Genomic DNA, 25338 nt, shown 5'->3' on the forward strand with positions numbered 1-25338 from the left:
CCGGCACACAAAACTGGCAGCTAGTTCTTTTTCTAGATAAACAAGGGATCTTAGACCTAAATGTTCGAGTGATTCACATGTGTCTACATTAAAAAATCACACATATAGGATATCATCACCTAGGAATTAAAAAGAAAATGATCCCCATGGTATCTTAGAAGGCATCTTAGAAGATTTTCTTTTTGTGTTTCTATCATTCCAGGTTTTCATCTGCAATGGCAAAACTGTGTTATAGAAAATTCCTGTCAAACAGAATTCTGTGGCAAATGTTTTACCCTCAGGTAATATTAATTCATAAGAAACAAAGGCTTTTTCTGAAAGAGGATGGTTCTGCTAAGCTGTCTTCTAGACTGTTTGATCTTCAGTTTCTCTACAATATTATTGTTTTGAAAATTGGGTTTGTCTTAATTATAATAAAAAATGGTCAAGACTTGGAAGAACTGATGAAATTCTCAGTTTTGACTGAACTAATCCAATTACCTATTTTGGAGACTTGGAAAAAGAAGAAAGAGGGAGAGATTTTTAATTCAATTTTTTTTTTTTTTTCTTTACATTAGAGTTTTTCATCCTGTTGTAGTTTGAAGGTTCATCTTAGCATCAAAAGTACTTCCAGGACTGTCCTGAGGTTTCCAAATGATGTGACAGATCTAGCTATGTAGCTTGCAGGCCACTGAAACTGTCAATGAAACTTTTGCCATTTTCCTGTTGTAGCCATTATTCTTGCATCTCTACAGTGGTGATGTGGTTGAGGAATGGCATATGTGAATATTTTGTGTAAAATCTTGTTGTGTTGGTCCAGTAGGATCATTGCAGCTAGGATATGTGAGGGCCATGACAAATGAAGAGGCCTAAGTTTAGAACTACTGAATTTTCAGAGCTTCTGTAAGGGCCAGATCTTCAGCTGATATGAATGAGCAACTATATTGACTTACTTCAAACTATATTGGCCCTATATGAAGATCTCAGAAGATAATGGTGTTTAAAATTCCATTATTCCATTCCAATTATTGTGAGAAATAACTGATAATCAGCTTTTTCTGATCTAAAATTAGTTCAGTAAGGAAGCTGCAACAAAACTGAGATCAGGATTTCAAATAATATTGGAATATGTCAGTATACTTATGTGTGTAGAATTGGAAATAAGGATTAAAAATGATATAACTATGCATATATTGTGATTACAAAGTAGGAATGTGCAAATGTGTAATATAAGAGTTTTCAAATATTTGTTTTTCTACTGTATGTCTATGGCAGAACATGCTGCCAGAAAAAGAAAAAATTACTATTTTTTTATGTTCCATCTCATGCAAGAATGCATAAAGCCCAGACTAGAAGTCAATTGTAAATTAGATCTAGCTGATATAATAAGTGGCAAATGAATGTGCTATGTCTAGAATTTAGTAACATGTAATAATCTGTAAATTCATAATGAGTATTTTCATATAGCTGTTTGTTTTATAAAGCTCTGGCAATCAAACTATTTTCTTACCAACTTAACCCATGGCCTTTCAGGTAATCCAATGTGTTTTTGAAGTCCCTCTTTCTTTTTCTTGTAGGTGGTACTGTATTGAAAGGGTTTTGATATTATTACTGGAAATTCCAATCTATTAAAGTACATTTAGTTTTTATTGTGTTATTATCCACATAATCATGATATGATTTAGATTTTAATACTTTACATGCTCGGACAGCTGGCTGACAAACATAAATCTTTTCTAATGCAGGAAGATGGAAAAGATAGCAAATCAAGCAAAACAAATAGAAACAGCCTTAGAGAAAACTCCCTGAGAGGAGCTGCTAAGCCTCTGCTTTGTTAGACTTTGTTCTCTTCTGTTTTGTTGGACTGTATCTACTGTGGACTTACATATATATATGCATAATTAAATTGTGTCAGATTAATTATAATAAAAGCCTTATCTTAGCATCTTGCAACTGTAATCTTTACCTATTTTAGGTTGGATGATAACTTGGTGAAATGCCTAGTAATTTGGGAGATAAGTGATTTAAGTGCTAACTTTGTAATATCCAGATTATTAAAATATTTTCAATGATCAAATAACCTTGATAGATTTAAGTAACCTCAATAGTCTGTCAAGCTGGCAACTTTAATCGCTTAGCGAGTAGCTGAATTGAAATGGAAGCACACTGTGCAAGTTTCCAGAAAAGGCTGATTTCATTGACATAATTTCTCACTCCTTAAATTGCTGGGATATGGTGAGCACAGTGAGGTGGGTATTTGTTTGAGCAGCTGCTGCCAATAATGTGCTTGTCTGAACGCTGTGCTACCTGCTGGAAGTTCTGTAATCATATTACCACAGTATGTGCTTTCCCTTGGAGGTGAGAAAGCTGTAAAGCCCTAAACCTTGGATCAACTAGTATTCTATTTGCTGCTGCAAATAGACTTTGGCCATATTAAATTCATTGTAGGAGTTGTTTAGAAAGCAAAATGTGGTGTGATATTTTTACCACATTCTGAAATAGGTTCAGAAATGGGTCTCAGTTGTGTAGGCATTGTCTATAAAAGAGAAATTCAGAGTTCCTGCCATTAAAGTTGTGAGTGACTCCAATCCACTAGAAGGTGTTTAAATCTGGCTGTGTTGCCTGCTTCATTGTTCTGGAACTATACCCATTTTCTGACTTGGATCTTTTGCCCAACTCTCTTCTTTTGGAGACAAACTGGAACAGACTCCATGTGCAAAGTCCACTGGAGAAGGGTTTGAATCCCTTCCAGCCTCAGGAGTCACACTCTCATTCATGCCCTTTCACAGTTCTTGTTCAATGCTCGATAAAACAGTATAGCAGTAAATAAAATAACTTCTCAGCTACATCTGCTTTCCTCTCTAAGGACTGGAAAATCTGAAAAGAAAAAGAAGCTCCAGTCTGTTGATTGTCCTTTTGGATCTGTCTGCAGATTTTTTCGTAGGCAAGATTGTTTCTTAATGGCAATTACATAAAGCTTAATTGGCTTGTTCAGTGGAAAAAACACACCGTAGATATTCTCCCTTTTCTTAGAGAAGTAGTGATAGTTTATGTGACAGCAGTTAGTCCAGCACAATGTTATGCTTAAGTCCCTTATGCTGCATCGAAGCCAGTGGGGTGTCCCTGCTCCAACCTGCTGTGCACACGTATCCTGGAATGAACGTTGGAAAGTAAAGGCCTGTGAGGCTGCTGCAAACTGTGGTACATTTAGAGTAAGAAAAAGAATTGCTGTTTCAGTCTTCTTACATACATGGTCCTGTTGTTTCATAGGCTTGAAAGAGGAGAGGAAATGGCTGAACTGCTTCCATTTGGTAAAAATTATTTTGTAGTTGTGCCAGTAGACTCCAATTGAGTCTCCAAAGAGCTATACTGCTATAGGTGCTATAATAACTCACCTCTACCTCTACAGGATTAGAAAGAAGCAGATTTAGAGAGATTAAATTACTTTTCCTAATTTATAGATCCAGATTCTACCACTGAATTGAACTCTTCGTTCAAGACAGTAGCTGTATCTGTTCTCTTTATTTTTTCCAGCCATGTGTTCCTTGGGTAATTAAGACTAAGTGAAGTTAAGGGATGAAGTTTTTAGGTATCTTCGGGAAAGATGTTGTTATAGAGACCTGATTATGCAATACAGATGAGAAGATTTTCCCCTTTGCAAATGCCAGGTAGTTTTTTCAGTGGTTCAGTGTAGGAGTTCAGCATGGTTTCCATATTTTGAAAATAAGAATTGCTGAGAGATTAGAACTGACACGGATTACAAAAACCCGTTATCGTGTTCTAGAGATTATTGTCTTCCCTTCACAGTTTTGAGTTAACAGAGCATGTAAAAAATGGTGTTATACAAATATTTCATTAAAGAAAATAGAATTGCAAATACAACCTTATTTTTTTCTTGCTTGGAAAGCTTGTTCATTTTTCAGTTTTGTTTTGATTTAAATATTTTTCTTCAGAAGCATGTCATATGGAATTAAACTAGTCACCCGCACTATACATTTCACTTAATTCCATGTCTACTATTTCTCAAGTTAAACCCACCTAGCATTTTTTATCATTCGTTTGCAAAACCTGCTACATTCATAATTTATGTTTCTCAAAGTATAGCCAGTGAAAGGAAGTTTTACAATGTGAAACACTTCTGTGCTGATGTGAAAACATGAAATGAACTCGGAATTTATGGCATAGACTGAGTTTAAGTGTAACTCAGCATGATGGAAAATCTACTCAAAGTCCTAGATTTGCACTTTAGGTTTCAATTTATACTAGGCGTAAGTGGTGTTAGCTGCATGAATAATACATAATTTTCTTCAGCTCAGCTCATTCCCTTCACATGTTTATTCATTTATGCTGTTTAAATGAACAAAAATGCTCATATCAGTATTCACTGGTGTTCTGACAAGCTGCAGGATAGATCGGTTTCCTCAGGCTTAAAAAAAAACAGAGAACTACTCACCCAGAGACCATCTTTTCAAATGGTCATTTGGATTTAGTTGTCATTTGCATTCAATGGCAGAAGCCCCCTTTCATGTTTTCTTATCACTGTCCTGAATAAAATTATTGTAAATTTATATATGTATTTTGTAATATATTTCTGGTATCAGGAATGAAAATTGAAGAGAAGTAGCTTTACAACAGAATCCAAATACACCCAGCGTTTGAGGCCTGAGGGTGTGTTTTTCCCTTAAACATATAATACCACAATCAATCCACACCTTTGCAGAGCTCAGGGAGTCTGTAAACAAGGAATTGAATCAAGAGGAGGAGGAAACAGGGCTGAATTTGTCATGCTTAATTGTTAGGTGAGCTGTACAGGTCTGTTCACCTTAGTTCACAAAAATGAATTTGGGCAGAAAACAACTCTATAAGTAAGCAGGAAGATACTTGATTGGTGATTTATGTTTTTGCATTCTGTAGTTTAAATATCACAAACTTAGATTTTATATAATGTTAGTTATTCAGACTTGTATAGGTTGCAGAGTTTATTACTGCCTGTATGAAAACAATAAGTATTTTTTTATATTATAAGATTTAGTAGAATTTGTCAAGGTAGCACATTTTTATTGTGCTCAAAGCATAAATTTCATCTGCAAAAGGAGCTTTTAAAATATATTAGTAATAGGTATATGCCACACAGCCATCAACTTCTGTATGGCTTTTGCCTCAGTTTCTTACAGTCACAAAATATATTTTCCTCATCCCAGTGCTTGTGCTGTTTGTTATACATTAGGTACTGAAAAATGCAAATAACTTGCACACAGTCACATAAGAAAATCTGTGATAGAAAGAGAACTTAATTTGTACAACTTTGATCCAGGTTATTACCAGGACACCACAGTATCACCCATCATTTTTATGCCATACTTGAGTCTTTCAAAATAATCTCTAAATTAAGACATGCTAGCTGTTGCAGTTATTCAAATGAAAAAGATGAGAAGAATCTGCTTCTTATTTAATCTCATCCTCAATTCACAGAATCACAGACTGATTGGGGTTGGAAGTGACCTCTGGAGATCATCTAGTCCAAGCCACCTGCTAAATTGGGTTCACCTAGAATAGATTGCACAGGAAAGTGTCCAGGCAGGTTTTGGATGTCTCCAGAGCAGGAGACTCCACAGCCTCTCTGGGCAGCCTGTTCCAGTGCTCTGGCACCCTCAAAATAAAGAAGTTTCTCCTCATATTCAGATAGAACCTCCTATGCTTCCGTCTGTTTCCATTGCCCCTCATCCTATCATTGGGCACCACTGAAAGGAGTAATTCCCTCTTTCTGTGACTTCTATCCCACAAAGAATGCTGTTTGTTTAAAGAAAAAATAAAAAGAGAACAAGATTTCAGTGAAGTTGTTTTTATGTTTATTTGTGGTGCTTGGTAGAATTTAGATTTTCTGTATTAGAGCAAATGTGGCAACTTTGCAGACTTTTGGTATTGTGAAGTGAGACAAATATAGGAAGTTTTAAAATTTAATTGAGAATGAAAATGTGAATAATTATTTTAGTTTCTGAAGCAGAATTTCTTTGAAATTGCACAATTAACTTTTGGTATTATGGGACAATTTTTCCAAAGACAAATTCCCAATTAGCTTTGTATATTATCGTTCCATCTTCCTAAGACACATGTAACATTCTTTAATCAGTTATAGAAACAAGTAGTTATTCCATATTTATGAAACAGTAAGGCTACATGAAATTGTAAGGCAATGAGAGCCTTGAGCTTTGAGTTATTTGGAACTGTTCCTGCCTGTCAGTTTAATAAGACTTTCTCAGAAATGAACACATTTTCTACCAGGGCAGAATATAGATTTTCCATCAGCCCAATACAAATAGAAGTACCGGGAATTTTCAGAGAGAAATGTATTTAACATCCAAGACGACATAAAGCAATGGTCATTAAGGTTCATGTACAATTCAGTGAAATGACCTTAAAGAATGACAGATCCAGGAGCTAGAAACCCCAAAAGTTTTCCCCTGTTCGTAATGTCATAGCTCTCTTGTGTCAGTTAGATTAGACTTTAGAAAACATTTCTGGTGCTTTTCTAGTCCTTCTCTGGGATGATAACAAAGGGCCTAGTTAGATTAGTGTGACAGCATTCTGCATGAGTTGGATCCCATTTTGGAAATAACTCATCTGGACTCAATGCCTTGCCCTGCCTGGATGACAGAAGAGCCATTGGGTGGCTTTAGGTTTTAGTTGCTCCTAGCCAGGGTTGGATCCAAACCAAATATTTTTAGAAAAGTGTGGTTCACTAAGCTGCTGACGTAAACTGTGCTATTTGTTAGTCTCATTAGCAGCATTCCATCGCCCCTTCTTCCACATATGTGCTGCCTTTCTACCACACACTGCACAGAGTGTGGGGAGAGCAGCTGTCTGAGAGAACTCGCAGTATAATAAACGGGAATTAGCTGACACTAAAATAGGAATGCTGGACAAGCAAACTCATGAAAATAAAGGAAGACTGGCCTTCATGAAATAGTAAAAATATGAGAATACAACTTCTTTTTAGCAAAATGCTTCTCATTGACTATCTGCCCTGATAGAAATACTGGAATGGAATTTATTTCTGTTCTGTAGGGTTATAACCTTGTTAGTGCTTTTAAGACCAAGTTCCTCAGCTTTCCAAATGTATTAGTCACATGAAGATCTTCAGTTTTTCCATGAGAGCACCTACCTGGTATTCCTTCAAGTGTATCTAGTCCTTACTGTGCCTTTACATCAGGGAACAGACAAGGATACTTTTAATTTATTGGTATCCCTCAGTTCTGAGGTGAGGGACACACAGATCTCGAGAGTGGTCAGGGCTGCAGGGCTGGAGAGTTACACGTGCTCTGGAAACCCATAGGCTTGTCGTGCTGGACGTTGCCTTCCATTCTCAGAGCCGTGACTGCTGAGGCTGCACTGCAGTGTGGGGTGCTGGGCTGCAGAAAGCCCACAGCAGGCCTGGGGAGGCAGCTTTGGAGGCACTTATCATAGAAGCATAGAATGTCCTGAGCTGGAAGGTACCCACAAGGATAACTGAGTCCAACTCCTGTTCCTGAATATGATAACCCCACAGTTCACACCATGGTGTCCAGTCTTTTCTTGAATACTGACAGGCTTGGGGCTGTGACTGCCTCCCAACAGTACCCACTTGGACAAAGGGCCCCTGTACTGTAGGTGTAGTGGGTAGTGAGGCTGTGGAAGATAATAGGAGTGCTGAATATGAGCCAGCAGTGTATTCAGGTGGCCAAAAAGGCTAACAGCATCCTGGCTTGTATCAGGAGTGGTGTGGTCAGCAGGACTAGAGAAGTGATTGTGTCAATGTACTCGTCACTGGTGAGGCTGCACCTTGAATACTGTGTTCAGTTTTGGGCCACCCATCATAAGAAGGACATTGAAGTACTAGAGAGATTTCAGAGGAGGGCGACAAAGCTGGTGAGGGGTCTGGAGCACAAGTCTGATGAGGAGCAGCTGAGGGAGCTGGGGCTGTTTAGCCTGGAGAAAAGGAGGCTGAGGGGAGACCTTTTCACTGTCTACAACTACCTGAAAGGAGGTTGTAGCATGGAGGGTGTTGGTCTCTTCTCCCAAGTAACAAATGACAGGACAAGAGGAAATGGCCTCAAGTTGTGCCAGGGTAGGTTTAGATGGATATTAGGAAAAAATTCTTCATGGAAAGGGTTGTCAGGCATTGGAACAGGCTGCCCAGGAAAGCGGTGGAGTCACCATCCCTGGAGGTGTTTAAAAGGCATGTAGATGAGGTTCTAAGGGACATGGTTTAGTGCTAGAGTTAGGTTATGGTTGGACTCGATGATCCTGAGGGTCCCTTCAAATGGAAATGATTCTATGATTCTCTGTGGTAAACAATAACTGAAGTCCCTTTCCAGGGAGCACTGGATTGGAAATGTGTCTTCGTGTTGATCTTGTTACATTTAGGCATACAGTTTGGCCTGAAGGCTTTGATGTTTGAGACCCCGGACAGGGTGTACCCAGGTGGTGTAACACTTCACACAGCTCCATTGTGATGATCCTGGCAGTGGATTTACCAAGATGAAGCTGTTTGTGACATGGATTCAAATGAGTGGTGTAGTAAGATTTCCCAACATCAATCTGACCCACTTCTGGGACAGGATGAAGATGTAAAAATGAGCGTCCTGCAGCACAAGAACTGCTGCACCCTGTCACTCAGGACCATGTGGCAGCCCTGTGCATTCAGATATTAATGTCTCAATAGTGGTTATTCCCCAGCTGGTGGATGATAATGCCTCCCTACACCAGTGAGTGCTGGTGATTTGGCATCTGAACCACTGTGCTATGGTTTTGGAAGTGGGTGGCCTGCACAAGGCTGGAGCTAAAACCAGCCATAGCAGGCGTGACAGTCCAGCCAGCAGAGCATCCTCCAGGGCCCTGCAGGGGTGGCTGCTCAGTACCACCAGTCAGACCACCACAATCCCCTGTCAAGGACCCTTGTTTTTTCACCCACAGAAAATTAATATTGTAGTAAGATCACCGCATATTATTATCTTATCAATTAATATGAATCAGTAATTACAAAATGTTAATGTTATGTGGATTATTGCATCATTACAGCCCATATACATAAATACACAGCAGGTTAATTATATTAAGATTATAAAATCTTCTTATTTCTAAATTAAATAATTGCAGGCTATTGCTAATAGAGGAAAAATGCACATTTCTGGCTTTCTCCTGTGTGAGCTATCCTAAAAAGTAGTTTAGAAATGACACTACCCTTCTTAGAAAACTTGTTTATTCATCAACCATTATTGAGAGCCACATTTCATCTTTAGAGGGCCTAAAAAATTAAAAGTGATGTTTAAATAATACAGAAACTGGAAATCTATTGTGGAAGTAAATTCTTAATCTTGCAGCCACATAAAATGGTTATTGAGGAAGTATTTATGCACTGTAATTGGTGTATTGTGTATAATACAGGTTCACAGATCGCTGAGGAATGTAATTCACCATATCACCTGTTTTATGTAAAACAAGTGAGCTGACCAAAGTGAAAAATAATCCTACAAATAGTAATCCCCCTCGCTTCAAACCTGGATTAGTGATCTGATTTGTCACCTCAGCCCACAAATAATTGTTCTGGCCTAGCAATTTGGGCAGTGTGGGGCCACCTTAAGTTCGCACTGATGGAAACAAAATGGTATATGTGACTAGCAGACATTTGTGAATTAATTTGTTAATTTATCAGTATAACATGGTTAAGGTCCCAATTCAGCAAAACACTTAAAACACATTTTACTTTTCACCAGTGTTACGAAGTAATCACTTTGGTTTCATTATATTTTAATCTATATAAATATCTTCACAGTGTCCTCTTTATGTTTTGATGAAAATGTCTTAAACTAATTTTTCTGCTGTCATGCCTTAGACAGAATAGCATTGTGCCAAAGCAAAAATGACATTAAATTGTTTGTCTTTTTTTGATCAAATTGAAGAAAAACAAAGGAACCAATATACAGAGGACAAACCCCAAATTCAGTTTTCAAATGTTTCTGTTTTAGTTAAGATGGCAGCTAGATGTAATTATTTTGCAATCCTTTAATGTACCAGTAATAACTTGTAAACATTGGGTTATACCTTTCTTTTATCAACACTCATCAAGCTTCTCTCATTTTTTTTTTTTAGCTTATAGATTCTTCAGAACAGGATATATTTGCTCTGTGCCAAGCACAAAAGGGCTCTTGATCTTAATTGGGACATTTGGCTTCTATGCTAATCTAATCTACTAGGGAACAATTGCCTACCAGACTGTAAAGAGTATCAGCAAGGACATTGAAAAATGTCACTGATGTCAGTTAATGTTCTTGTATCATATGAAAGGCAATTATTACTGTGAAGTTAAAAACAGCAGTAGGAACATGATATTAAGCTTATAAAATGTACTTTGCTTTTGTGGGCTATAATTTTAATAATAAACTTGTTAGTTTACAGTCTGGATTCTTCTGATAATATATTTGATAGTAACTTAGTGCAAGCCTGTGTCACTCCTATTTGTCCTTTCCATCACCAGTGACCTGCAAACTGCAAACGTACAATCCTTTAGGGGATTCACATTTCAGAATGAAATAATTCTTGATATATGGAATCACAATGATCCTTTCTTAGGCATTTCAGCATTCTTTTGCCGTCATAGTGGTAAAATTTCTGATGAGCTTGAGGATGTAATGGTCTGCCTGGTTGTTATTATAGGGAACAGAAAATCAGCAAATTTGGTTTCCTTAGTAATAACCAAATAAGAATTATTTTTTTCTTACTACCTTCTCTTCCAGTTTAGAGATTTAGTTTGGCTTTATATAAAAATCAATCTCAATATAAACAAAAAGTACCTAATCACAGTTTTTTCTAGGAAGAATTGTAAGCTCAGGATGGCCAGGGTGATACGTGTATCAAAAAACTGAACAAATAAATTGCTTGTGTGTTTTTAGCAGCTTTTACATCACATACTTTCATATTTTGTGTCCAGAATACAGTGAAAGGAGATATTGTATTTGTGCAATTGCCAGATTTCTTGCTAAAATATTCCTGCGTAGACTCTGCAGGGTTAGCAGGAGGTCAGTGCTTGTGCACTGTAGCCATTGCGCAGCATTCAGCTTGAAGCTAAGGATGGAGTCAACCAACCCAGGGAGGCTTGAGGACAGATTGAGTCGGAGTTGTCATTCACCCTCTGCTCTTTAAGGCTGTGTCCAGTGCTTTAGGAACTGTTGTTCAGACAAAGGCAAAACGTTGCCTTTCTGTTGAAATGAGCAGCCAATGTGGTACTGTTAGGATCTCATCCTGTGTGTTCTGTTTCTTGTTCTTTAGTTACAGGAAATCTCCAAGATCATAGGCACTGTGGTGGAAAATTCAATTTGAGATGGGCAGCACAGCATTCATAAAGATCAGAAAAAGGAAGCAAATGTACATTAATTCAAAGCTAATGATAATAAATAAGCAATAATGGTAAAAGGATTGTCTATAAATAACTTAATCAAATATTGTTGTATATGCATCTGTCATTCTGTGTCCTTACTGTCACAAGCTGTTGATTCTTTGACTGTGTCCCTTTTTTAAGGTCTTGTCTACATTAAAATACTTTCAGTATTATTTAAAAGGCTCCAGCTGGACTATTCAATGCAGTTTGTTAACTCAGGATAAACCATGCTCACCTTACCTAAATATCTGCAAATCCTCCAACAAACTTCTTATTATTTTTCCAGATATTCATATTGCTGACTTAACTAAGCAGATGAGTCACTTGAGTGCTGCAGTGCAAAAGATCATGAGATGTCCCCATAACCCAGAAACAGTGAGGTTACATTTATTTGTGCAGAGCCTTAAAATGGGAAACCTGTTACCAGGCTGGGCAGACCCTGAGACCCAGTTGAAAGCATACTCTATGGTGTGGACATAATTTCTGCTCTAATCAGGATTATCACAGATGGCTGAATTTCCTCCAATTTGGTGGGTTTATTTTATCTGCTTTTTTTAGTGATCTTGGTGTGCTAGCTTTAATTCTTAGAAGACTTTTCCTCCAACTTCCTTTCTGAGTTTTATTCTGGTCTCTTTGCTGTCACATCTCCCTTGAAGCACAATTGTCCCAGGATCATGTCTTCTCACTTTGAGCTCTCTTTTGTGGTAGCTAATAATCTGTTTATTTTTTAAAGCATTTCTCTGTGTGGTGTTGTTTTTTTTTTTCTCTTTTTTTTTTTCCTGACCTTTGACTCTTCTCTTTTGTAAGAAGAAAATGTAATTACTTGGAGCATACAATGCTCCAACGAGCAAGAAATGACCACAAGTTGAGCCAAGTAATGTTCAGATTGGAAATTAGGAAAAATGCCTTCACAGAAGGGGTTGTCAGGCATTGGAACAGGATGCCCAGTGAAGTGGTGGAGTCACCATCCCTGGAGGTGTTTAAAAGACCTACAGATGAGGCTCTTAGGACATGGTCTAGTGCCTGGTTTAGGTTATGGTTGGACTCGATGATCTTAAGGGTCTCTTCGAATCAAAATGCTCCTATGATTCTATGTAAATATGTGGTACTATAGACAGGCATGGATTTATGAGCAAGATCAGCTAGTTGTCTGCACTTTTAGGTGATGTGACACCAAATGAGTGTGGAACCCTCATTTCCTCCCCTCTTCTCCCTGTTTTACTTTAAATAATGTAGGGCTGTGCCCAGTATCAGCACAACTGCCTTTCTGTGATAGTTGTAGCTTGTGAAGTTATTGTACCTATTCAATAGGAAGAAATATTCAGACTTGGACCTGTTCAGTGACAGCAGGCTAATAAAATGAAGACCAAATTTATGGCTGGACACCTGTTGTCCAGTTTTAGAGGTGCACTGCCTTGTGCAATGTAGCTCATCTCAGTACTTGATTTATTTGAACTTGATAATGAGGAATGTCCTGTGAAGAATAATACCCTACTTCTTGTCCTTGTTTTGTTAAATGCATCACCCAGAGGCATATTCAGAAGTCATGTAAATTTGATGATAAGGAATTGGCTTATTTTTTCTCCTCAGTGCTCCAGATAAAACAGCTATGAGCACAGGGGTGTTATTTCTAATGCAGGAAATGAAGAAGTATTTTGTCTTGATGAAAAGCTAGCATAAAAAGAATGAAATAGTATTTTACTAGAGGTTTAGACAGAGCTCATAACTGCAGCATCTGAATATCTGTTTAACAATGAAGCCTGTCTTGAAAATAGAAGAACCTCTTAAAGTGATTTACAAGATAGTAAATGAGTTTCTTGCCAAAATCGGAGCCCAACATTATAAACCTGCACATACCTTGGCACAGGAAGCTAGCTTGGATGTTGCAGTGCTCTTATATTCACAGGTTATGTTCCTCTTGGAACAATATTAACTCTGAGAGAAAATAAAGTGTTAACTCTGAGAATAAAGTCCTAAAAATGCCATTGCCTGAGGTAGTTTACTCTGTTTCCTGTGCTCCAAAGTAATCTACATGGAAGAGTTAAAAGAGAACGGTGAACTAGGCTATGAAGGTTAACTTCCCAAGCAGACTGACATTTAGGACACCTAAAACATTGTCTGGCCTTTCTACTACAGTCTGAAATTGATGCAGTGACTTTTCTGATCTAATCAGCTTCCTCAAGATTTGGTCTTTAATGTCAGATTTAAAGAGATGCTTAAGAGGGGGTCATTAATTACCTTACCTCTAGAAACAACTCTAACCATTAGAAGTATTGATGTCATATCCTCAGATTTAATTCACAAGAATCTGGCATGATTTTCAGAAAGCTGTTAGTCTGTCACTAAGATTTACTCAACATCATTTACAAACAAGGGACTTATATCCTGAGAGATAAGCCTCATCCTTTTAAGTTGATGTTTTACACGTCACATTAATATGATTAAAGATAAAAGAGATTAATTAATTTTATGCATATTAGGGACATTGTAATTGTTGCTTTCTTTTACAGAAATTAATGTCAACATGATGGTTTTGCAGCCTGAGTAGGAAGAAAGAGAAATGAGCTCTGTCCAATCTATTAAAGCAATTAGATTAAAAAAAAAAAAAAAAGTTGTATACTTGCGGGTTCAGCTTTTGTTTTCATTCATAAAAAGAAAGAACACAGGAGAAGATTTCAGAGCACTGTTTCATATCTTAAGAATAGGAGTGACAGCCCACCTTTTGCTATGATTATTTAGGGATATTACATGAGAGATCTCCAAGCATTCAGCAGAAGGTCTTACACTAGGGACCTGACCATAGTCACAAAATTTTTGGCTCTGTAACAGAAAGCCAGTAACTGCCAGACAAATGCAATATTTCAGCTTCCATAGGATGGTCCAAGTGTGGAATGACAGCAAGACTAAATGCCAGAATCTCTTGAGCACATACTTTTCTCAGCTGTATGTTGAAAGGAACAATTACTGCATGATACTTGCCTAGAAGAGGAAAAAAATGCCATATGTGCCAAGTTTGATGTTTCCCACGATTGGAATTTTCTTGTCAAAAATATTCCTTTAGCACCTTTTGTTTTGGTTTACAGAAGTTAATGTATTTCTTCTGCCTGTATTATTAGAAAAAATGATGTTGTTCCTTTACTTTGGGGCTGATGTTGGATGATAGCAGATATAGATCAAGCCTAGTGAGTTCTTTTGATGCAATGTAACAATAAGCAAGGTCACAGGGATGCTGGATTGCATCATTGATTAGCACTGACAATTTTAAGGCACAAAATGACAGTGCTGTTCAAGACTAATAGATTATTCTTACAGGAGAGAAATAAAATAAAGAGAAAAAAATAAGATTTTTTTCTGATACCTATAATAGGTGCACTGAAGTTCCTAGAGGCTGCTTTTCTTTTTGTCAGCAGAGTTCATGCCAACTGCCAATATGTCTGATGAATGATTTTCTATTATGCACACTAAAGGCTGTGAACCAGAGGTGTCCTTTTAATATTTATACCGAAATGAGTTCATTGTTTCCAAGGCAATTTCTTCTAAATCTCAGTTCAGTCTTCAGGGCTATGCCCTGTAGGATGCTTGGAAAATCCTAAGAGCAAGTCTTATTTCTTAGTGCCAGAAATTCTTTATTGGGGAAAATCTATCCTGCTTTAAGAAAAGGTCTAATTCCCTCTTTTAGGGGTATACAATGAAAAAAGACACCAACACCACCACCGCAAAAACCCAGATGTTTTGGGAATACAGAAGCAGTTCATTGAAATTTTTCAAGATAGAGAAGCAATGTATTTTCACAGAACTAAATTAGAGAGGTGATATATTTCTCTTGGAAGAGAAATGAACCATTCCGGATAAGGAATTTGAGAGGTGAACTGGCAATAGTTACATGCCTGCTAAAGGATAAATAAATAATGGATAAACATGCAATTAAAAAAATCCCTCCTGATTTGGGGCTAGTACTATATTGCTCTTGAAAAGCTAATAGAAAAACTGTCCTGAGAAGAGCACCAAGAAAGAAAGGACTGGTGAGTAGCCAGCTGACTAACACATGTCATACTTGTAGTGTTTGTGATCAAAGACGAAGTATCTTTAGGGTATTAATCCTAAAGTGGCCGTTACCTTGACAACTGCAGGTAGTGAATGGATGGTTGTAGTGTTCATCTCTCCAGATTCACTTTTAACTGCTAAGAAAAAATTAGAACAGCTTTTACATGTCTTCATGTGGCTTTCCAAAGATTTGGTGCTCAAGTGCTTAATCTGTTTCTGTGAGTGGCAATTTTGCTAATAGAAGTGAATTTGGGGAACCTGACACATAGCAAAGAGAAACAGTTATACATGAGGTCATCTAACTTGGTGGCTGCCTTAGTGGGAAAACCTTCATATTAGGGAAATAAAGCACATTCTGTTTCTGTACTGTATTTTAAAGTCAGGTCCTCAGTCTGTGTCTGAGCCCCAACTCACCTTCTGTTGTATTGCCTGAACAGAGGCAGACTGCTGGTGTGCTCAGCAACTGGATGGGCTCACATGTTTCTCTGTGTGGTGTGGAGGCTTCTGGGTGTGCCTGCCAGCTCAGGTATGTCACTGCATCCCTGGAGGTGACGTTACACAGCACGCTGGCTGCGGTCCCTGGTGGAAGAAGGCAATCTCAGGTGGCAATGCATCAGAAGATACATCATGCAGCAGTCATGTGAAAAAATGCACCAACAAGTACATCATATTGTAAATCGTACTCAGCAGTGGTTCTGTCAATAACTTTCTTTTACTGTCTGTCCAAGCTCAGCATGGTCTGGCAGGTGAACTGCAGATACGGAATGGCCATTTTGGCATTTCATGCTACTCTAACAACTCACTGTTTCCTCCTGTTCTTGCTCATAGCCAAGCAGTTAAAACACAAGCCTGGTCATGTTTTTGACCCTGCTTATGTGGATGTGCAGCCTCATCCAGACCTGGATAACACCTTTGTGCACTATGATTGGAATCTCTAAACGGGAATTTGGGTGATCCACATATGATGTACTAATCAAGTAACAATGACTGTACCTTATACATGTTCTTCATTGTGCTTAATGACTACACTGTTGAAGTAAATGTAATATTAAGGCTTCACATTTTCTATGTGCAAACTGATCCTTGAAGCTGTCCTTAGTGTTTCAAATTGGATTGCTAGGGAATTCATCCAGGTTAGCATGACTGCAATTTCCTGCTCACTTTGCAAACTAATATTTTCAGATATGCTGAAGTCAGTACATAGGCCCCTAAAAAGAGTTTGGCTTTCAAAGAGCCTCAGAATTTGCACATGTTTTGTCAGTTCACTTGTTTACTGCAAAAGCAAAGGCAGCTCAGTGATACGGATTGGGTTTTGATAATGAACTCATGACGGCAAGTTATACAAATATCCTTCTGGGCCTTTTAGTAGGTTTTCCTTTATGGAAAATTTTTGTTAGATCATATACTTAGTTCTATCACACTCTGATATGTATTTTGATGTTTATCTTCTCTAGCACAGAGGCGTTATGTTTTCAGCTGATGTACATCCAGTTACTTAGCAATAGAACTTAATGTCTCCTGTATTAATAGCATTGTTGGAAAGTGTGAACAGTCCTTTGACAGAGCTATTAAGTCAGGCCTGGGAGATTCTGCTGTTTTTATACATGAGAGATAAACAGAGAAAAGTTTAATATTAATACTGGGAATTTTATTCTGATCTGTAGCACCTTATCTCTGGCTGCTGTGATATATGGCATAGCCTCAGGGTATGAGCTCTGCAGAGCTCTTCTCAGAAAATTGTGTAACTACTTGCTCCGTTCCGGTAATTCTGGCTTTTGTCTAGGATATATTAGCTTCTTAGGTTTTTGAGCATTTTGTACATGTGGGTATGTCTGTGCATGTTTTAAACTTTTGTTATAGAAAAGCTTTTGCTATTCCCCCGTTTTTACCAACAGGAGAAAAATATTCAAAGCACAGGCCTGTGAGATTATTAAAAAGCCACAAGTCTTATTCTTGACAATGAAACAAAATTATGCAACTGAATACTACTGACATATTCATCAGTTTAATTTGTTCTCTAGGACTTTGTACAGCACCACAAAGGCTTCAATATCCTTTCTGTATTTCATGCTGTAGCTATTACTGGTTAGGAGAACACAACACAGAGGGTTATCCAAAATGACCAATCTAAAATCCAGCAATGTTTAAAAAACATCCTCAAGAGAATCAGCAGGGAAGCTGTTTCTCTTTTTCTGCCATCCTCCTTCTCTCCTGAGGTTGTCTGCCTGCCATCATCATCAACTTTATCTGGCCCTCCAGGTCTCCAAGAGATCTGATGTGCTTTCTTACTAATAGATTGGAGATTCTGATCAGTTCAGTGATATCAGCATCTATGGGTACCAAATAAAGGAAACCTATATTGAATGCCAGTTTGAAGGCAAGCATGGATAGAAAACAGCAAGGCTTATCCTGTGTTGTAGCAGGTGTTGATAAGCTTAATACAGTTAGGAATATATACAATTAGAGATATTACATCATTTGATACAGAGCCAGAGGAGGAAGAGATCTTCCTCTGTGTTACAATACAGTAGAAACGTGTGACACTTTTAGTAATTCCTTTTGCAAGAAAAGGAGTTGGGGAAGTAGTTACAGTATTTCCACTGTCTGTATTTTGAGATGGAAATAAAGAGAATTAGCATCACCTACTCTGTCAGGTCTGTGCAGAAGGCTCTTTGGCACTCTAGCAAGAGCAGTTTGGTTGCCAGGAGACGATAAGTTAATTTTGGAAGGTAATGCCCTATGAGCAAGTAATGCCATTGTTCTAGACCAGGGTAAAATCTAATGCTCTATAGCCACAACCTTTCCTTTTAAAGGATTTACCTCTCTACCTTACTGAGGATAAACAAAGTGTGCTGCTGCATTTTCTATTGCTGCAGGATAAAATCCTGAACAGTAAAATCTTAGGGTGCTGTTAAATACTCAACATAAAAGTAATGCTTCAGCAGGCTCATCTAGGTTAGGCCATCTGCTAACTGTTCTGGTACATATGTCAAATGACAGATTGCCTAAACTATTTTTCATGACCTTAAAATAAGGGAGAGACCAGCGAATGTCACAAGGACAAATTTGAGACAAGTCTTCAGCTGTAAGGCATTAATTTCAAAATATGGGACCTGGTAGCTATAGGCTTTTGGGACAATAAAGAGTTACTGGTACTGTTAAAGTATGCAAACAAAACTCTACTGACACATCAGAATGCAAATGGCAGCAGAGCAACATAAAAATAAGAAACACAAGAAGCTGTATCTCTGACACCAGTGCCAACTAGTGCAATGCAGGAAACGTTTCTCTTCAGACTAACTGCAAATCCAAATCATTGTGTACTCAAATTTAAAGTTGTCAGAGTTGTGGAGAACACACAGAAGACAAGGGTTTGAGAGAGGAATCACTCAGGAAATCTTTAGAGCTTTTCTGGGTGCAGATGGGATTGATAATCATAGGGGCTGGTCTGAGCTGAAAATCTGTCAGTCATTCAATAATTTGGGAAAATGGGTAAACAGGCACATGAATTGCAATGGTCAGCACATGGTCAGCTCTAATGTTGAATGGTTTTGACATAAACTGCTTAAAAAAACTGCATAGAAAATATCTTGTAGAATGTAGGTACTTATTAATCTATTTCTAGAGAAATTCTATACATTCTTATCTGTTTCTAAGGGTGAGAGGGAAAATGACAGGATTTTATGGTAACTTTGAAAATCAACAAAATTGCTTGTGTGTGCATGTGTTTCTCTAATCTACTCTGGCTTCATTCTGTACAGGTATGCAAATTGGTGGTAAAGGATGGGAGATCTAGATAATATAGAAGTTACTGTTTTTTTATAAATATGGTGCTTTTCATCTGAAAGTCACCAAAGATAGGAAGTAACCTCATACAGCGCAGGAGAAGGAGATTGAAGAAGAAAAGAATATGAAGATAATGGGCGAAGAAGATGGTGGCAGAAAAAAAAAAAAAACCAAAACGAAAAGAGTCCTAAATAGAAACTGGAGAAGGACTTAAAAGGTAGAGAGTAAGAGATGAGAAATGTGGAGAGCAGTGTAACAGGGTATCTTGGTTTTGCTAAAAACAAGTTTATCTTTTAGTGAATTTGCCTGTCAGCTAAAGCTTCATATTAGCTGCATTTTCCTGGAGAACCAGATACATGTTTTGGTAAACACAGCAATGGAATGTGAAGTTATTGATAAGCGTGGATGGACATCTCGTGAGAGGGGCAACGAGAAACAGGTGACCAAGAAACTGACCAACAGAGTATAACATCCCATTCACATGAATACTTCATATAAAAGTGGGAGATCATGAGGATCTCGTCCCTTTTCCTTCTTTTCCTTTTGCTTATGGCCGACATTAGGAGAGGACCTTGCTAGTCATCCCTGCAAACTGAGGCCAGTGACAGACTGAATCCAGCTCCAGTTGGCTGCAGAGTCCAATCCAGGACTTTGGATGCCTGCTCTGCAGTTGCTGAGACTTTCAAGATTGGTTTTGTATATTTTGTATTATTTTCTCTATTCTTATTAGTAGCATTAGTAAAACATTTTTAATTTTTCCAACTCTCTTCTCTCTGTCCTTCTTTCTCTCCCAATTGCCTGTCTTTGGTGGGAAGGGGGAGGAGGGAGGGGCTGAAGGGGAAAGGGGGGGAGCGGGAGTTAACAATACATCTGCCACGGTTTTATTGTCACCCTGCAATCAAACCTCGACACAGGGAAAAAGTATGTTTTGAAATGGAAACATAAGTCCAAAATCATTACTTTCCTTAATTACCTACGAGCTTTGTAGAACAGAGACTAACATCTTCTGCTTATCTACACTCTGTATTTTCCATTTTATATATCAATGCTTTTAGCAAAAAAACATAGCTTATAATTCAGGCTTACCCCATTTTCTTAAAGTTTGCTAAAAGCCTAGGGCAACAAAATTGAAACAGTAGTCTGCTTTTTATGCTGTTCCTGCTTTTCTACAGTGTGACAAAGCTGCATATTTTAAAAAAATAGCTCTCAGAATATGTCTATTCAAAGCTGTTTTGCCAATCTTTTTAGTCTATCCTGATACATTTTTTGTTTGAAATAAATGTGGGTTTTTTTTAATTCATTGGCAATATATGGTTTCATACTGTCTTTTCAGCCTGGTATGTGAGGCAGAAATGGATCCATTGTGACTTGTGAATCAAAACATTATCAGCTATGACAAGTTCATAAGTCCATAAGTCAGTAGAATAGACTGAAATAAAATGTCATTGTCTGAAAACAATTTTTTTTTTTTTTAATTCCAGCCATTTACAATATTCTTCTCGTGTGAAATTTTGTAGAGTTTCTGGCAAAAACCGAAAAGGAGTAGGACCAATTTAACAGAAAAACAGTGACCCTGGTGGTCATTGGACTAAAAGGGAATAAACTGAAAAAGCATCTTCAAAACTCAAAATGCAGTGATAATTGTGGTAACTATCATTTACGAATAGGAGTTTTTACGATGCCTGACTAAAGACTAATCAAATTAAACAGGAAAACCCTCTTAGGATGGGAGAAACAATGATGGATGAGGGAATCCCGCTACACTGATCAGTGGAAACAGAGCATCCTGCATCAGCTAATTCCTAAAGATCATCAAAGGAGAGTGATTTCCCATTGACCCTGGCCTAAAGCCCACGCAGAGGAATCAGTTAAAACCTTGGTTCCTAGAAAGCCATGCAAACTGAGCATAGCAGTTGCTTGAAAGGGTGTGGGACTTGCTGTGGGAAGTAGGGAAAGACAATTTAGGGACTAAGCAAAATGTACATTTCAAGATGACTGTAGGAATGTGTCAGACTTCCTAGTGGTTGTTTAGGGGAAGAACTGAAGGCAGGAGAAGGGAGTGATTGAATTAGGCTGGACAGGAACAAATGCAGGAAAACAGAGGGAAAATGAGATAAAAGGATCTAGTCAAGTGGGTGGCTGCTTGGTGGACAGACCTGACTGAGCCCTGAGATCGATCACCTCGGTCTCTCCTAACTTCCATTAATCTTATTTCTATCTGTCTTCTGTGTGTGTGCACTCTTTTCTGAGCCTCTGTGTGTGAGTGCTGGTGAGCTTCAAGTTGGACCAGCCGGTGAGTAGGAAGAAGGGTCTGAGTGTCAGCTGCTGAGCTGGGGCTGGGAGCCTCCAGGGTCTGTAGGTCCAGATACCAACAACTCAGCAGAGTGGGGCCTGGGGGCCAGCAGATCTGCAGTCTCAGCATCTAGGGCTGGTGTCTGAGGAGACCTTCACCATATGTGTGAGTGCCGGTGAACTTCAACCCCCATCAGCAACAGGAGAGTAACAGTCTGTGGGATTAGTTGTGTCACTTATGGTTTGATTCTGCGTGTGTGTGTGCCTACTGGGCAGGCATGCTCAGCCTGGCCAGCAGCTGGACGTTGGGACGTGGAACTCCAGCAGCATCCTCACATCTATTGGGCTGAGGTGGGAGAAATCCCCTGGACCATGAAGCTCACTGGATTCAGCTCCCTTTCACAGCAGTCATTACTAACTGGGTCTCTTCCTATTACGTTTCCTTAAAGTGTAGATAGCAGACAGTTCAATATTATCATCAACAATGCAGAAATTAGTGCTGATGAAACTAGCAGATATCACAATAATTTATATAAAAGAGTCTGAATTATTTTCTCAAGTGGGCTATTCAAGAAAAATATGTGTTTAATACAAAGAAATGCAAGATCTTATATCTAGCTACAAATAGCACAGGCTTTCTCTAGAGCATGGCAGTGTGAAAGACAGTAACACTTAAAAATATGTAGTAGTGCGCAATACAATGAATGCTCCAATTCTGATCCTGTGAAAAAGACTTGTGGAAGTTTTGAAGGAGTAGACTAGTAAGTAGGAATAGAAAGGTGATATGACTTCTGTATGTGGCATTTATTACCTCCCACAAAATGAGGAGCTTAAATTTTATGTGACTCTTAGTCACATACACTGCTTGCTGAAGAGCATTCATAGTGAAGTACCCGTATCTAGCCTGTCTTCCACCTTCTTAATGTTATTGACTTGTGTGTACTTCCAATATTCCTTTGCACTGGATCTACTGCACATACATTATTTTGTTTCTCAGCCACAATTTTTTGTTATTATTTCAGATTAATTCAGGGCAGTTTTGCAGGCAGGGACTCATACAATATCTAGGGCAGTTTAAGCAAGTAAAGTCAACAAGTCTACCTGACTGCTAAAATGATTGTAAAGTGATAATGGAATTATCATGTTTACACAGAAAAAAACAGTGAGGTCCCAGAGAAGATCTGCAATAATTATTTGAAAATTAGGCAAATGTATTATAATGGCATAATTAAAGAGTATAAGATAACCGAAAGCTGACTTGATTATGGCACATATGTTCTGGGAGAATATAATCAGATAGTAATATACTCTTTCAGTCTAAAAAATAGCACAACAAAAAAACAGTATTTGAGAATGAAAACCAACCAAACCTGTAATTAGATGTAAAATCAGATTTTTACCAGTGTGGATGATAGACTATTGCAACAAATTGGATGCCTTATGAAGTATGAGATTTGTTGAAACATGAGTAATAGGGCTTGTTAGAGAAGTATATGGAATTACTTAGCTTCTGATGTCCTGAGGGGTGTGATCAGATTACCTCTGAAGGTCTCTGAACACTGTGTCGTAGAAGATTTTTAAAGGTGTTTGTGCTTCAGCTGAAAAAAGTACGAATAATATCTGACAGTATCTGACAGGACGCTAAAGAAAGCCAAGTTCATAGTGAGGTAATATCTTTTATTAAAAATGGGAAAGTTCAGTTGTGTCTATATATCATCATTTTAATGTATAGTCTAAAACAACCATTTTAACTGCAAAAACTCGAAGTCTGAATCTAGCAGCCTCATTTTCCCTCTTAAAAATGATTAAAATTTTATGAATAATTGACATATCTTTGCAAGTTATGCCATGTGTCAACTTCAGACATTAAGCACTATGCAGGTATTTCAGCTTCTGTTCTGAAGAGCATCTCGTGTTTCAAACCCATTGAAATAAATAAGAAAATATTAAATTTATATTTTTAATAGATTTTTCAGCTTTTGGTTTTTGAAGTAGTATAACCACTGTGGTTATTCTTAAAAAAAAGAAAAAAAAAGTGATTCTTCTTATTAAGAGCCTTACCCTAGCTGAGGCTTTTAGCCTAGACATTTCCAGTTCAAGACAAAGATTGCTACAGCAGCAAAATTGACAGCTTTGGGATCATGTTGTTCTGTCTGCTGGATAGTACAGGACATAGGACTGTCCTGAATTATTTCCTGTCTGAATTAGTCCATACCCCTGGGCGGGCGGTGTGTGTGTGAAATCCAGTTACGAAGGTAGACTGCGACCTACAGAGAATATAATGGGATTACTGTCCATCATTTCTTTATGTTGTGAAGAATCTGAGTATAACCACTTTTGGGCCTAAATAGATGTATTATTTTACCTCAGCCACCCAACCAGAGTGTTGCAGTATTAGATGTTATGGGGCCTACAGCCAGGCATTGATGGATGTTCTGTTTTAATCTTGAATGTACATTTTGTGTGACCACTTATATTGTACAAGACCTGGAAGCCCAGGAGGTTTTTAGAGGACATAAGGAGTCTAACACCCATTACATTCCCAGTCAAACTAAAACCAGTTTCCTTAACTTCAGCTAGAGTTTCCCCACCATGAAACATAAGGGCAAATCATCATTGAATATACAAGCATCTGTTGTACTTGTTCTTCCAAAAGAGACCTAGGAGAGCTGATAGAAGGAGCTAAGCTTACATGAAACTAATGTTGGAACAAGACTTGATGATGGGCTTAAAGGAGACTTTCTAAGGAATTTGTTTTGAAATTGAGCTCGTCCCTTTTTAGGCTTTTAAGTCAAGAGAACGAAATCATGCTGTAAATGGTGTTACAAATTGTTGTCTTTTTGAAACAATCTAATCTGAGGTTGCTGGTACAGTCTCTTGGCCAGCTCAGCTATCAGCAGCTCTCACACTTGAATCAAAGCCCAGGACTTGTAATTCTACAGCATAAGACCATGATGTTCTGATGTTAAATGGATGTTAGCTAAACCTCCTCTGCTCAGTTTCTCAGCTCTTTCCGCTGTTGTGTCTTCATTATTTTTCCAGCTGTTAGGGTTCTTACAGGCTGAACATGTGTTCCCTCTTCACTTTGAAGTCACTTTAAGGCATCTTAGTGTTAGATTTATTTGGTCTTCCCTTTTGGGTTTTACATCCATAGCCATTATGAGCCTGTTCCCTCCCTTTTTCTCACTTCTTACAAACTGCTGTAGAGCCAAAAAAGATGTTGAACATTCAGAACTAGTATTATTTATTGTGTTTGATTATTTTTAATGATAAATTCATATATAAAAGTATATCCGTGAGACCGAATTGACTTTGAGTGTAAGTATTCTCTAATTATTATTGTAGATTATATTTCTATTCTCTAATTATGCTGGAGAGGAATTACTTGCCATGTCCTCTATGTTGGGCTAAAATCTGTCTCCTTTAAAGTCCAAAGACATTTACATTTTACTTCAATGCAGGCAGGATCTCATTTATTAATTACTGAAAATTAAATATTTAAAAGTGAGCTTTTTCCTAGGCATCTAGGATCCCTCAGAAAGCTGCAATGGAAAGTATATAGCAGAATGAGCTCAGAATATAAACCAAGTTGCAGGTACTAGGATTTAAAAATGAAAAATTCTCTTCTCCACTCTAATACTGCATGATAATCTAAAATAAAAGTAGAAATACTACTCTTCCTGTTAGCATGTGGATTTCTAATGAAAAGCTACGTAAAATAATTTAAAAATATATAGAATCTTGAAAATCTGAAGCAACTTTCTTTATTAGTAATATCTGAGTCACCTCAATGTACTACAGGCATGAGAGTAGTTTTGCAGCAG

General features: G+C 37.9%; 1 protein-coding gene across 1 annotated transcript in view; it reads left to right on the top strand.

The window, feature by feature from the left end:
• Window positions 1-207: 207 nt before the first annotated feature.
• Window positions 208-25338, top strand: part of TRMT9B (tRNA methyltransferase 9B (putative)) — a 67724-nt gene continuing 42593 nt past the window's right edge. The window contains exon 1 of the mRNA XM_065060994.1: window positions 208-281. The gene's annotated coding sequence lies outside the window, so the exon portion shown is untranslated. The remainder of the gene's footprint in view (window positions 282-25338) is intronic.

The sequence above is a fragment of the Columba livia genome, chromosome 4, assembly GCF_036013475.1.
Source record: "Columba livia isolate bColLiv1 breed racing homer chromosome 4, bColLiv1.pat.W.v2, whole genome shotgun sequence".
Taxonomy (NCBI): Eukaryota; Metazoa; Chordata; class Aves; order Columbiformes; family Columbidae; genus Columba; species Columba livia.